Source organism: Hibiscus syriacus, unplaced genomic scaffold (genome assembly GCF_006381635.1).
Source record: "Hibiscus syriacus cultivar Baekdansim isolate YM2019G1 unplaced genomic scaffold, ASM638163v2 tig00110299_pilon, whole genome shotgun sequence".
Classification (NCBI taxonomy): Eukaryota; Viridiplantae; Streptophyta; class Magnoliopsida; order Malvales; family Malvaceae; genus Hibiscus; species Hibiscus syriacus.
The window spans coordinates 488,679-502,282 of NW_024062668.1; the positions used below are offsets into that span (position 1 = coordinate 488,679).

The 13,604-nt window shown below is 34.1% G+C and overlaps 1 long non-coding RNA gene across 2 annotated transcripts; it reads left to right on the top strand.

Annotated features, from left to right (window-relative positions):
- Positions 1 to 6,559: 6,559 nt before the first annotated feature.
- LOC120116477 lies at positions 6,560 to 12,573 on the top strand. Of its 2 annotated transcripts, XR_005515553.1 has the most exons (6): positions 6,560 to 6,663; positions 7,142 to 7,205; positions 11,694 to 11,742; positions 11,852 to 11,923; positions 12,048 to 12,129; positions 12,209 to 12,573. It is a non-coding gene; the product is annotated as an uncharacterized LOC120116477 (long non-coding RNA). The 2 variants fall into 2 exon arrangements; XR_005515552.1 differs by lacking the exon at positions 6,560 to 6,663 and having other exon boundaries at positions 7,002 to 7,205.
- Positions 12,574 to 13,604: the final 1,031 nt, after the last annotated feature.

The following is a 13,604-nucleotide window of genomic DNA, read 5'->3' on the forward strand; positions in this document are numbered from 1 at the left end:
CCCTAAAATTAATATCAGGATTAAATTACCACTTGTACTAGTGTATTCAAAGAGAATGGCAATGATTGGTTTGCGGAATTAAGCTATATTAATAGTCACTTCCATCTTATGCTGTTATGACATGTTTACTTTGTTAATTAACGATTACGCTGAAAAAACTTTAATTGTAGTTAGAAGTGCATACAATATGTTTGTAATTTATATTTATTTGAGTTTTTCTTAAGATAAGTTTTAAGTTTGATTTAGTAATTCTAGTTACTGAATGAATCAGAATCTGATTTAAATTAGAGGAGACGAACAAATTATTTTGATTAAATTTAAACTATTAGGGACCCAAAATATCATTATGCCACAAATAATAGGAAGGGCAAAAATCTCCCTCACTTCGAGTTTCTACATAATATTCATATGTTCATATTATATTGTGTAATATTATTTTAAGAGTAAAGAATACAAATGATCTCCGACTATAAGATAATATTTTATGAACTCCCTTAACTATTAAAAGTTATAAAATGATATTCTAACTATAGAACGTTGTTTGTTGAGTCTCTTGACTATTAAAAGTTATAAATGGTTACTCGACTATCCATTATGTTTCAAACTTATCATTTTTCGTTAAAAATTGTTGTAGTATGACCTGAACGTTAACATAATAACTGAGATGTGCGTTTAAGATTTTGGGATCAAATTTTATCATATCACAGTCAACTTACTAACGTTCAACTCAGATTGTCGTCAGTTTTTTAATGAAAAAAATATGAGCTTGAAATATAATGAATAATTGAGGACCATTTTATAACTTTTAATTGTTAATAGACTCAACAAAGTAATGTTCTATACTTGGAGGACTATTTTGTAACCTTTAATGGTCGAGGGACTCAACTAAATATCATCCTATAGTTAGGGGATCATTTTTATATTTTACCCTATTTTTAATTAATTTGTCATTTTAAAATGCACGTGTAAACCTTATGATAATATAGCTAAGTGGAACAGTTTACACTATTCTGTAATTATATTATTTAGCTTTATTTGATGGGGTAACATCCATTGTTCGTTCACGAGTCCATCCATCCATCCACTCATCTAACAAAATCCGAGTCAGACTCATCTTAAATATTAGTATTTATAATAAAATTATTACATATGGTTAATTTAAATTTCTATAGATACTTAATAACACTTTATTTGATTTACGAGGAGAATAACTACTACCTTCTAATAAACCGGCCATAAAGATACATTAAAATGATCTTTATGTTATTAAAATTTTGAAAATAATATGATTGTTGGGATTGATGAAGCTCGATTGAACAACTGAAAATGTGCCAAGAGGGGGTGAATTGACAATTTAAAGTTTAGGGAGTAAGGAGTATAAAGATAAAGAAATTTGCACAAAGATTTATAGTGGTTCGACTTATCAACTAAGTTTACATCTACTACCTAAGTTCCTCACTTAGGATTTTTCAAAAATTCACTAATTTGTTATTTCTTTTTCGAGGATGAAGAGTAACATTTACACTCCCTAATTTTTAACTTGGCTAAATTAGAACCAAAACCCCTTTTACAAAAAGAAAAAAAATGTAAACAAGAAGACTCTTACAAGGTAAATGTTTACAAAATTAAGCTCACAAAAACACAACTATTTACTAGGGAAATGAAAATATGAATAAAAAGCTCTTCTCTTATGTTTGATTGCTTGAATAGGTGTTCTAACCCTTTTTCAAGTGTCATCAACTTATTTTTATATGGGCAGTTTCTAGCCTTTGAGAGTGATTTGGAGTCGTTGGGAATGTTTTCTTTGCAAAATAAAACTGCACAGGACAAGGAGTATTGATACTCCTTTAATGAGTATCAGTACTTCCTTTATTACTTTTAAATAAAACCAGCCGTTACTAGCTGTTGGGTCGGACGATATCGATACTATGCTTATAGTATCAATACTACTATGTAAAGTAGTATCGATACTCCTTTGAGTATCGGTACCTATTTTGCATTCTGGAATTTGAGCAATTTGGAAAACACATGGTAGTATCGATACTACCTTGAGAGTATCGATACTTCTCTCACATTTGGTATCAGTACCACGTGAACAATATCGGTATTGTTCATACAATATCGATATTGTTTATACAATATCGATACTATACGAACAGATCGGTACTACGTACCCAAAAAAACATTTTTATGCTCAAATTCAATTGCAACATGTGAAATTGACGAACAATTAGTTTATGTGGTTGTTTTCCTCTTTGGTGAAATTAGCAAGTCCTCTGTCTTATTATGTGGCATTATATCAATGAAAAATGAATTTACATTAAATGATATTCAGGAACTCGTTCCACATTGTGAATAAGGAACTATCTTTTTTAAGGGGAAAAAAACAATATTCTTTGTTACTTGGGATTGTAATTGGACCCAGTTTAGTTCTTTTTTGCTGGCTTCTTTTTAGGTTTATGAAATTCATTAAAACATGGTTTTTGTAAAACATTTGAGATATTCTCGAATATTAAAACTTGCTATTGGGATTTGGCAACTGAAATTTCATATAATTCTTGGACGATTGTTTGTTACTTCAAAAGGGATTGTTATTTGAGTTCTTCTTGATTGTGATATTCTGAAGGCATTATTCTTCTATGGCGATGGACTTTTAGTTTATCATGTTTACTTTCAGCTTTGTTTCACTTGGATAACATAGGGTAAAAATGGCTAATTGAGATATAACCATCTTGGCATAGAATGGCCAAATCTCTTTTTGTTTGCCTATTTTACAGAGCTTGTCTACGGTTCCCATCTAAATCCTGGGCTGGCTGTTTGACTTTGTTCTTTCTGTAGTTGTTCTTTCGAAGAGAAAATCTTCTATTGGAAAAAGGGGCTTCAGTTTTGGGATCTCGGTGGTTGGAAAATTGCTTAGAGCAGCGAAAGAAGTTGCAAGAAGACCAATATAGCTTGAAACCTGTGATGTTGAAGAAACAAACTACCTCAAACGGTTTGCGCAAATACACTTTCAGTTCTGTTGCCGTTATCGAACTTAGTTAGCACATATCTGTACCTGTATCAGTGATCTTTGTTCAAGCCTGCTCCCTTTTTTTCCTCTACGTGGATGTCGTAAATGATCATTGCTTTATGTTATCATTTCGTGCAGCAAATTGGACCGAGATCCGAGCGAGACCATGCCAGATGTGAACATCGTCCAGAACCAGGTTACATCTACTTCTCACGAAAGTAAAAACAGAAGAGAGAGAGCAGCAAAGATCACCTGGAAAAATCAATTTCATTGATTACGCCTGATTATGGGAAAGGAGAGAAGACCTGCTAGCAAGAACACAAGGGAAAGCCATTGTAAGCCAAGCTCCGAGAGTACCAAGACGTCGTGGAAAGATGTCTGTTAAGATTAATGAAGACAGGCATAGGAGAGTGGTTTGATGACAAAACAAACGAGGGGATAGAGAACCCGAACACATTGGAATGGCCGGCAGGGAATTCGAGTTTCATCAAAATCAAGTAGCAGAAGAAAACGCAGGCTTAAAGTGGCCTGATAAAGTTTGTTATAATATCAATTCCTATTTTATTAAAATGTAAACTTTAATCAAATAAATTTAAACGATTCGAAAAGATAATAGACACAAACTTCAATCAAATGTAAAGATAATATCAAATCCAAATTTGGAGAAAATAGAAGACATATTACAAGAAGAGACAAATATCATGTTTTAAGAGCGGGCATAGCAATCCACTACTTTTATGAAAAATAAAGTTAATAGAATAAAGCAATATACATAATTTAAACAAGCTAAAAAAACATGATAAAATTATCAAAAAAAAGTATCGACAGTTTCAATATTTAAAATGTTGCTGCATAAAAACTAGTTGAACTATATATGTATGTGTTAAGATCCAATTGTATACTTTTTTATCATCATCGGATAAGAGAGAATCAAATACTGAAATTAACAATACAAAAATAAGAAGATATTCTAAAAAAAAGAAATTAATCAAAACCTTACTGACTAATTTTCTTGGTTTCTTACAATCGGAAAAACATTTCCCCAATGCCATTCTCCCCTCCGTCTTCGTTTATAGTTGTCTATTGTAGATGCCGTCATTAGCCTCTTGTAAAGATTTCTTCTTCTCTACATTTATTATATATAATTCAAGAACAACTAATAATTCTTTGGTTAACGAAGAAGAACTCATCTGTATCATTACAAATGGAAAATCCGTTGTATCAACAAATAAACACTCAAAGAATTAATAAGCATTGGTATATGCCTTACAACTCATCAGTACATGGTAATGTCGGACAATCATCAAGGTAAATTGATGGCAACGATGATGACGAATTTCTAGTACAAAGAACTTCGAGGCGTGACGACAACCACCACGATGTAGGACTCGTGAATATAGATATTATAACGATAGGGGTAATTTTTCTTAGAGGAATTTTAAGTTGTATTTTTATGTTTATTTTTAGTAAATTTCTCTCTTTTTTTATTAATTTTAATATAGAATGATATTTCTATTTGAAAATAATACACTTAGTATTATTTTAAAAAAGTTATAAATAAAAGATTATATAATTTAAAATCTTGATATGGGATTTCTAAAAATATATGAGATGATTTCTCAGTATGGAAATAGATTCCTATTGTTTGATTCAGACCGAGTCGAGAAATTCATCGACGATGCGAAAGGCATTAACCAACGCAACACCATTAACCCTTACTGTATCAGGGGAATCATGAAGGAGGGAACATTTATGTGTTGTCATCATCAACACCCTTCGAGCTTATATAGTCGTTTTTATCGTCCCCATCGATGTCGAATGTTCTAGGCAATTATAGTCCAATGCAACAAGATTTTTACACACCAATGATGTCGAACTCGACGTATGTTGCATATGCGTCAAGGCTAACACCACTACTCTAGTATATCAGTTACCAACCTCCTATTCATCGTCGTCATTCTCTCCATTTTCACCTCCATCCAACGGTGGAATGTTTCTCACAGCTTCGCATTCACTATTTTTTACGACTGATCATCCACCTTTACAACTTATTAGTTCATGGTAATGTTGAACAATCATCAAGGTAAATTGACGATGACGATGGCGATAAACTTCTAGTACAAAGAAATTCGAGGCTTGACGACAACCACCACTTCTAGTACGATGATGAATATAGAGGTTATCAACCAATAGGAGTAATTTTTTCTTTAAGGAATTTTAAGTTGTATTTTTACTGTTGCTTTTCAGTAATTTTCTCCTTTTTTTATTAATTTTAATATAGAATGATATTTCTATTTGAAAGAATAGACTTAGTATAATTTTAAAAAAAATTATGGGTAAATTATACACTTATTCACTAAACTTTGCTCTCTTATTTAACTCACCGTACTTTTAATTTTTTTCATTTGTTTATTGAACTTTAAACATTGAATTTGTTTGGTCACTCTTTCATTAGTTCGTTAACGGGGTGATTATGTGGCTTATTTTAATATTATGATATGTCACATAGGATTTATAATTTATTAAAATAAAATGAGAAATGACATGACATTTGGTTTGAGAGATGAAACGGGTGGTTGATGGATAAGAATTTTTCTCCACCATTATAGGGAGCATTCAATGAGAGGGAAATTTTTCCTATAGATGAGAAATGACATTAAACCAGAAGTGAAATTGTTTGGAGCATTAAGAAGCTTGTTGTGTGAAATATGTAGAGAATGAAAATGCGAAGAATGAAAGAAATGACAAACTTTGAGAAAATCCAAGAAACGATGAATTGTTTTTTGAAGTTTTGATTCATTGGGTAGTTGTAGTCAACCTTTGGATTGTCTTTAATGGTAAACTTGGATTTTCTGGGTTTGATGGCTATGAAAATCCAACTCTAGATTCCAAGATTTAACTCTTTAACTCTGATAAACCAAATAAGCCTTTTTCTCCTCGGAAGATTTGGGGTAAAATCTATCAAGATTGGTTTGAGTCTTAGAGATGAGTCTGAAAAAAGTAAAAGGAAAATGTTGATCTTACCCATTCGTTGTTCAATCCTATTGGGGCTCCTACAACTTTTATATTGCAGATAATTTGAACCGTTAAAATAAAGATGGTTGTTGACAGTGGTTATAACGACGATCGACTTGATGATCGGAAACTGAATTTTTTTCAGGTTGAGAACATAAAATACAGAGAAGATGGATGAGGATAAAGAAAGAGAGAAGGGAAATGACAAAAAAAAGAGAGAAAAAAAAAGAAATTTATTTTTTTTAGATCAAAACAACATCATTTTAATTTAAAATTGATTTTTTTAAAGATTCAAAACTACTTCGTTTTGATATAAACTTGTCATGTTATAATAACATTGTTAAACAATTCACGGCAGGCTGAAAAAAATATTCAATGTATAGAGTTCAGTGAACAAATTAAAAAAATTGAAAGTTCATTGAGTAAAATAGGAGATAGGGTAAAGTTCAGTGAGTAAGTGTAATTTACCCAAAAATTATAAATAAAATATTATATATTTTAATTTAAAATAAATTATTATCCTTGCGTCAAACCCTATATTGGGATCGAAAACCTTTTACTGTTATTATTATTCTCCTCTCCGTGTTTGGTTGTTTTAGTCGCCGACCGTAGCCACTCTCGCCAGCCATCCGGTAAAGGTTTGTCCTTCGTCTCTCTATCTTCTTCTTCTTTTTTTTATTCAGAAGCACATGATTCTTTCGTTAACGAAGATGATCCCCTCTGACTTTCAACGAAATCGATAATGAAAAAAATTCAAACCCTAGCTCAACATTATTCGCCGAATCAGATTGATGTCCTCTACCTGCCTACTAATATGTGCAATCATCACTGCTCATCCCCCCGTTACCGAGAATCCTAAATAACTTCGAATAAAAATGCCTAAGTTCAAGCCATCAGCGAAAAAAATATGTTCTAAGCCTCCTCAGTGTCACAGCTCTGTTGTGAAGCAAACAAGTTTCAATGGAGAAAAGAAAGGCGCCTGTTAGCCTTCCAATATGTTTTTGTAGTTAGTATTTAGAAATTCATATGGATTGTATTGTCAACTATTTTTCCTCTGTTTGTTGCCTGGTTTGCTCAATTTTGAATCATAAATTTTTATTTGACATGTGAATTCAGATGAGTCACATAATAGGACATACTCAGATTGAGGAAGATATGTCGGAAAATGCAGAGAAAATTGGTATTCAACGAGCTTCTCTCTTTTTCCTTTTTCGCTTTGTATGATAAGTATGGATGTTTCTCACATATGACTGCAGCTGATTCAGACATGACTGCTAAACCTGAAGAAAATGTTAGGGGGGTGTAAAAGAAAGGTGATCCTGGAATTCTCTTTTTCCTAACATTTGTGCTCTCGTTGAGAGACTAAGCTATGGTGAATGACACAGAGGCCATTAAAAGTCTGCAGGAGACTGTTGCTCATCACGAACATCTTCTGGGTTCTCTGCAAGTGCATGCCGAAGTGCAGAAACAAGTGAGCGAAATGATCTACCGGATGCTTCAAGATGTGCAACATCAACTAGCAGTTATATCATCACAGTTGGGATTGACGTCCAAAGCACAACCTGAAATCTATGAATCGGGAAAGTGGAATCAAGCTAGACGATTCAGGCACAAAGCTCCACCAGTGTTCGACACAATGTCAGCGTCAGTTAACACTAAAACTTTTGATCAATGGTTCAGAAAATGGGACTTGATTCTTCGATTCGTCAACCCAATGATTACGGCTCTCTATCCATGGCGAGGAGATGAAGGGCGAAGAATTGCTAAACAGGACGGTGAAATTAGGTATGACGACTGCATTTGATAATAACTTTCTCATCGAACAATTATCAAACACTTGCCAGACACATCACCAGGAACACGAAATCAGTTATTTAATGATTGAAAAAAATTATAAGGGCAATGGACAAGCCAAGTGATGTTTTACATGTTATGTTTTAAGGATGAAATTGCTCCGAACCACCTACAAGTGTTATTAGGAATTGTTCATGATGGCCTAATCGGCATGGAAAATCAATGCTTATAAATTTTGATGAGTTTATGGTAGTGCAAGATCTTATGCTTTAGGTGTTACTAATGGACAAAGATATGCTTCATTCAAGGGGGATTATTAGAGTTGTGGTGATAGATGCATCTCTAAATATAAGAGAGACATGCTTCAAAGAATGATTATTGTGGCAACATTTTATATTCATGATTACATGGTGTCGGGATCATTTGTTGTTGTCGAAGGAATGACTAGTGCCACCATTTATGAACTAGTTTGTGTTGAATGTGTGAAGATTGGAACAAATGAACCTTATTTTATGTTGGTACTAGCGGAGGAAATTAAGAGCACCTACTGGATAATGGCTTTAAAGTACCATCCTGAAAGGAATAGAAGTGACCTTGTTGTAGTTGATATGTTCAAGGATGTCACATTTCTATAATATTTGTCTAATCCAGCTAAAAGACAACAGTATGACACTGCTGATTTTGAGGCTGTTTTTTTTTTATAGAAGGTAGACCTCATTAAAAACCCCCTTCATATCCTGCATGTTATATCAGTAACATGAAGGACATAGGAAGGAGGAAAAGAGTGCCTCTGAATTTTATTAATCTGAATCAACATACAACCAATCCTAACCATAGACTGCTTGTAACTAAGACTTAAAAACATAACACATACTGCACGCTAAAACCAGAATCCTTAAAAAACTGACTGAACACAACAACTTAAGAACCACACCACATAACCACTAGATCAACCTATACCAGATTTTGAGGCTGTTGAAGCTAATAACCAAGAATTGGAGCTAGATCTTCAAGTTTTGGGCCCGTGAACACCATGTTTGCTGCACTTTTAGTAAACTTGGTGTTCTAATCAAGACCATTAGTTTGCAAATGTTTTAAAGGGCACCTAATGGAATATGACTATTTGCCCACTTCTGTTGGGGCAACCGATTTTTAGGTAGGTTGAAAAAATGTGCTCATTTTTATTCTGTTGCTGTAACAAAGAAGAAGCAAGAGATGGGTTTGTTTGCCAAGTACAATCATATGATAAAGGAAAGTTCAGTTATTTTATTTTGATCTAGAAGAGAATAGTAGATTAAGACTTGCGCTACGGGAGGATAGTGCCAAGATGAAAAAAGTTACATGATTACATCTGCTGAAATGTAAGTTACATGTATTTTCCGTCTATGGTGACAACTTTTCAAAAGTGCAAGTTACACAATAGAATTTATTGTGCCGCCCCTTTCATAGAGGAAAAAGAACCTTAGACAGGTGCTTGGATGCCTATGGAGGTGTTTCGAAGAACAATACCGGCTAAGAACCTTGAGGACAAGGTTCTTTTCCGAGGGGATGGTATTGTTATGAACAGGGATTAAGAGAGCAACCAAGTCGACTATCATAACCACTACAGCTGTACGAGAGAACACATGTCAAAAAGAGCCAAAGACGTTGGATGAATTTATGCATTGAGTTAATTGCTTTATAAGGAAAAGGAGCTGTAACAGAATGGATTTTGCAATTGTTACCTTAAATACTTCTCTTCTCCAATTCCTCTTGCTTCTCTATCTCTTTCTATATTTCTTCTTTCTTTGAAATTGCAGATCTGTTCCTAACAATATGTTTCTCACATATGACGTGCAGCTGATCCAGACATGACTGCGAACCTGAAGAAACTGTAATGGGGGTGAAGAAAGGAAGGTATCCTGGAATTCTATTCTTTTCTATTTTCCTCTTCAATTCTTCTGTGTTTCACTTTCTCACTTAGCTATTTGAATTTTATGGGAGTCTGTGTCAATCTGTTTTTATTTTACGGAAACCTGAAGAAACTGTCGATGGGAATTCGGTTGATTGGTATGCTGTTTTGTTGAATAATCTATTCGAAATCTAAAACATAAACTAATAACTACAACAGCAAAGAGACAAACAACTAGCTCATGCCAAACCAGGATCAAATGGCAATGCAAATATCATTAGACAAAAATTAGACCAACAGCTGATAAAGTAATTATGTTTTAAGTTCAATACCTGATGATGGCCCAAAATCTATCACGGTCATCTTAACCTGATCTTCCCTCGGCCGATTCTTCATAAGCCCTGCTTCACCTCAACAATTTCTGTTGGTCTCATTCCTCCTCTCATTCCTAACTTTCACCCCAAGTTCAGCCAGCCCTGAGGGCTCCGGCAACATAGTAGTTGCCGACCCATCAACTAATTATTCTCATTATTGTACATTGTAATTCACATAACTCCCATAAGTAGTAGTACATCAGTGCTCCACTATTCGGATCAACACCCAATTGGTAGTTGCTGTAATCCGTATAATTTCATAATAGTTCCCAGGATTTTGATCAATATTCAACTTATCATTGCATAATTACCGTAATCCATAGGGTTTCCGGCATTTGCATCGGTATCCTATCATAATTTGAATAACTGGATAAATTATTATCGACACTTGCCTCGTTTTTGTCTTCAAATTGGATGTGGCGTCTTGGGTGGCTTCAATAATGGTATATTTTATTTTTTCACTGATGATGTGCATTACTTTATTGAAATGTCATACTTTCGTAATTGAAGTGACAGGGTTAACTGCTGAGTTATTGTTATGTTATAAAATATAATATTAGTGTTGTTTGTAATTTTTAAAAATTTCAATTGCAAAATAGAAACTAATTAAAACTTTAGTGACCTTTGATGTAACCTGCCCTAAATATTGATCTCCCTTGTTAGTGCAACGGTGCATATTTCTGTGTTACCCAAGGATTCTCCAGTAATGAAAACCTTTACCTTATTATTATTCTCCTCTTCGTGCTTGGTTGTTTTAGTCGCCGACTGTAGCCACATCTTTCGTTAACAACGATCCGAAAATCCTAAATAATTCCGATTCAAGACCCTTATTTGATTCGCTCAAGCAATTAAATCATAAGCAAAAAATAAATGTTCTAGTCTCCTCAGATCATAAGCAAACAAGTTTCAATGGAGAAAAGAAAGGATTCGAGAACCTAGGTTTTTAAAACAACTATTAAGGTCCGAAGAAGGAGGTAATTAAGATAGAGATTGGAGTAAAACAGATCTGAGGGAGTAAAAGCAGTGAAGACGTGTTAATGAAATCTATCGTGAGAAAGAGAGGGAGGCACTGTTAGCCTTCAATGTTTTTTGTAGTTGTATTTAGAAATTCATATGGATTGTATTGTCAAGTATTTTTCCTCTGTCTGTTGCCTGTTGCTCAATTTTGAATCATAAATTGTCATTTGACATGTGAATTCAGATGAGACCACACCGAATACTCAGAGGGACGAAGATATGTCGGAAAATGCAGAGAAATTGGTATTCAACAACCTCTATTTTTTCCTTTTTGCTTTGAATGATATGTTTCTGCAGCTGATTCACATGACTTGAAACCTGAAGAAATGTTTAATCCCGGAATTCTATGCCTTTCCATTTTCCTCTCAATGCTTCGGTGTTTCACTTTCTCATCGACTATTTTTGATTTTATGGGAGTCTGTGTTCAATTTGTTTTAATTTTATGGAATTTGGGAATCCACATACTTATTTGGTTGTGGTGGATTTATGCTACAAAGAATTAACAAGCGCTGGTATGCCTTACAAGGTTTACAGTGTGTTGTCTTTGATTTAACTTGTTTGCTTTCTCATTGAACACTTTATGTGTTTGCAGGCAGCAAACCCTTGAACCTGAACAGAGCACAGACGAGGAGGGAAGAAATGTTGGTTTACTCTTTGGTTTGCCCCTAGAATGTTTTTCAAAGAGGGATTATAAATAGTTGACATGATGCATTATTATTTTTTTGAGCTAACTTGATTGTGCAATTGCAGTTTTACACTGTAAGATTTTTTCCTGGTTTAAGTCGTTACGAACAGGGTGCTTGATTTTAGACACCTTCCCAAGTAGCATGGCTCTTCCACTTCCACTTGATTCGGTTTGATTATTATATGTTGTTTAACTGCTACTTGCATTGAATTAGATTGAATATTGAGATTGCAAATTTTTTTTATTGTGTTTCATCGACAGTGAAGGAGTTGGTTATTAGCAGCAACGAAGATCCAAGAATAAAGGAAGTTTACATGACTGAGGAAAGCTGATAAAATTGCTGGTCCAGTTTACTAAATTTTAACTAATAATTTGTGTGTTATGTATGGAAATTAATGCATATGTTTATTTTGGTATTCCAGGGTTAGCTGATGTTGAATTTGTGATGCCTGGGGAATATCATGTTCTATTTCCGAAGCCACCTCCTACTCCTTGGCCTGTAGAAGGTCGTTATTATCCATGTTAAATCTTTGGAGCCACCCGGTCCAGAAGCTGGTGCAACCCCACAAATATTTGAATCTTTGTTAATTCTGAGTTTGGTTTGGTAATTTGGATAGCATTTGAAGGTTTGAGTTAGATATTTGATCACTATATCCATGAATTTAACCTGGTTGGTAATAGGGATGGATGCTTGGATGTTGAAACAATGCCAACGTCAAAATCTTGCTACATTAATTCCACTGATTTTACGTGTTTAGTACCAAAATAAAACGAACACAAAATAAAACAAGCTTTGTAGGTTTCCTCTTGCCCGAAATATGCGATAGAGTAAAATGTGTCTGATTACAACTCCTTTGCTAACCTTGTGAGTTTCATCAGCCCTCAAACTCCTTTGCTAAGTTTTTTTTTTTGGAAAGGGATATACTTTGTAATTGAAGAGAACAATACAAAGTATATCCCTTTGCTAAGTTTTTTACACTTGGAAGATCACACTAGTAGAGAAAAATGTGTCTGATTACAACTCTTCAAAATTAAATCAATCCAGGAACCATCCAAACAACCTAAGAAACAAAATAGTTCATAGTATATGTTTAAAAGCAATACAATTATGACAGGTAAAGAAAAACATACTAAAAAACCTAAAGTCCGATCGCAAGTTCTTTCCCTTTCCTTTGATGCTCTCGGCCTTTCAGACGTTCTTGGGCTTGAAGTTCCTGAAGTATATCATGCGAGCGTAAACCAGTTTCTAACCCTGTATAAATGAAAGAAGAAAATTAGTTTGGAGGATAAAATTTGACAAGTAATCAAAGTTCTAATTTAATTATAACTAACCAAAAGTTGGACCCCTTATAACAATAGGGCTGGAAACGATGTGTGGCTCGGTAACTCCTTGTTCAGTCCATACTAGCCTCGCATACGCAACCATATTGCTTTCTACGGTCGAGCTTCTTATTATTCTATTCTTACTTTGAAATGTTGCTTTTCTTCGACGTTGCCGAATTGCAATGTAGAAGGCTCAACAGAAAATCTAATGTAATATGGACATATCGTTCCCCGCACAATATCAGCTGTATAGGTACATTTACCGCTAGGCCCCACATTTGTAACCACCCTATTAAATGTATAGGAAGTCTCGTTTCCTATGATCAGGCTAAAGCTAGGTAAATTCAATTTGCCCCGTTATTTCTTCTCCCGAATCTATTTCCCTATTTCAGATAACATTCTTTTGTCTTCTTCACGACTTAACAAGTACCTCCTAAATTCATCCCAAGTTATGTCATAGACTAAACCGGGATGAATTGCTTGTAAGGGATTTAT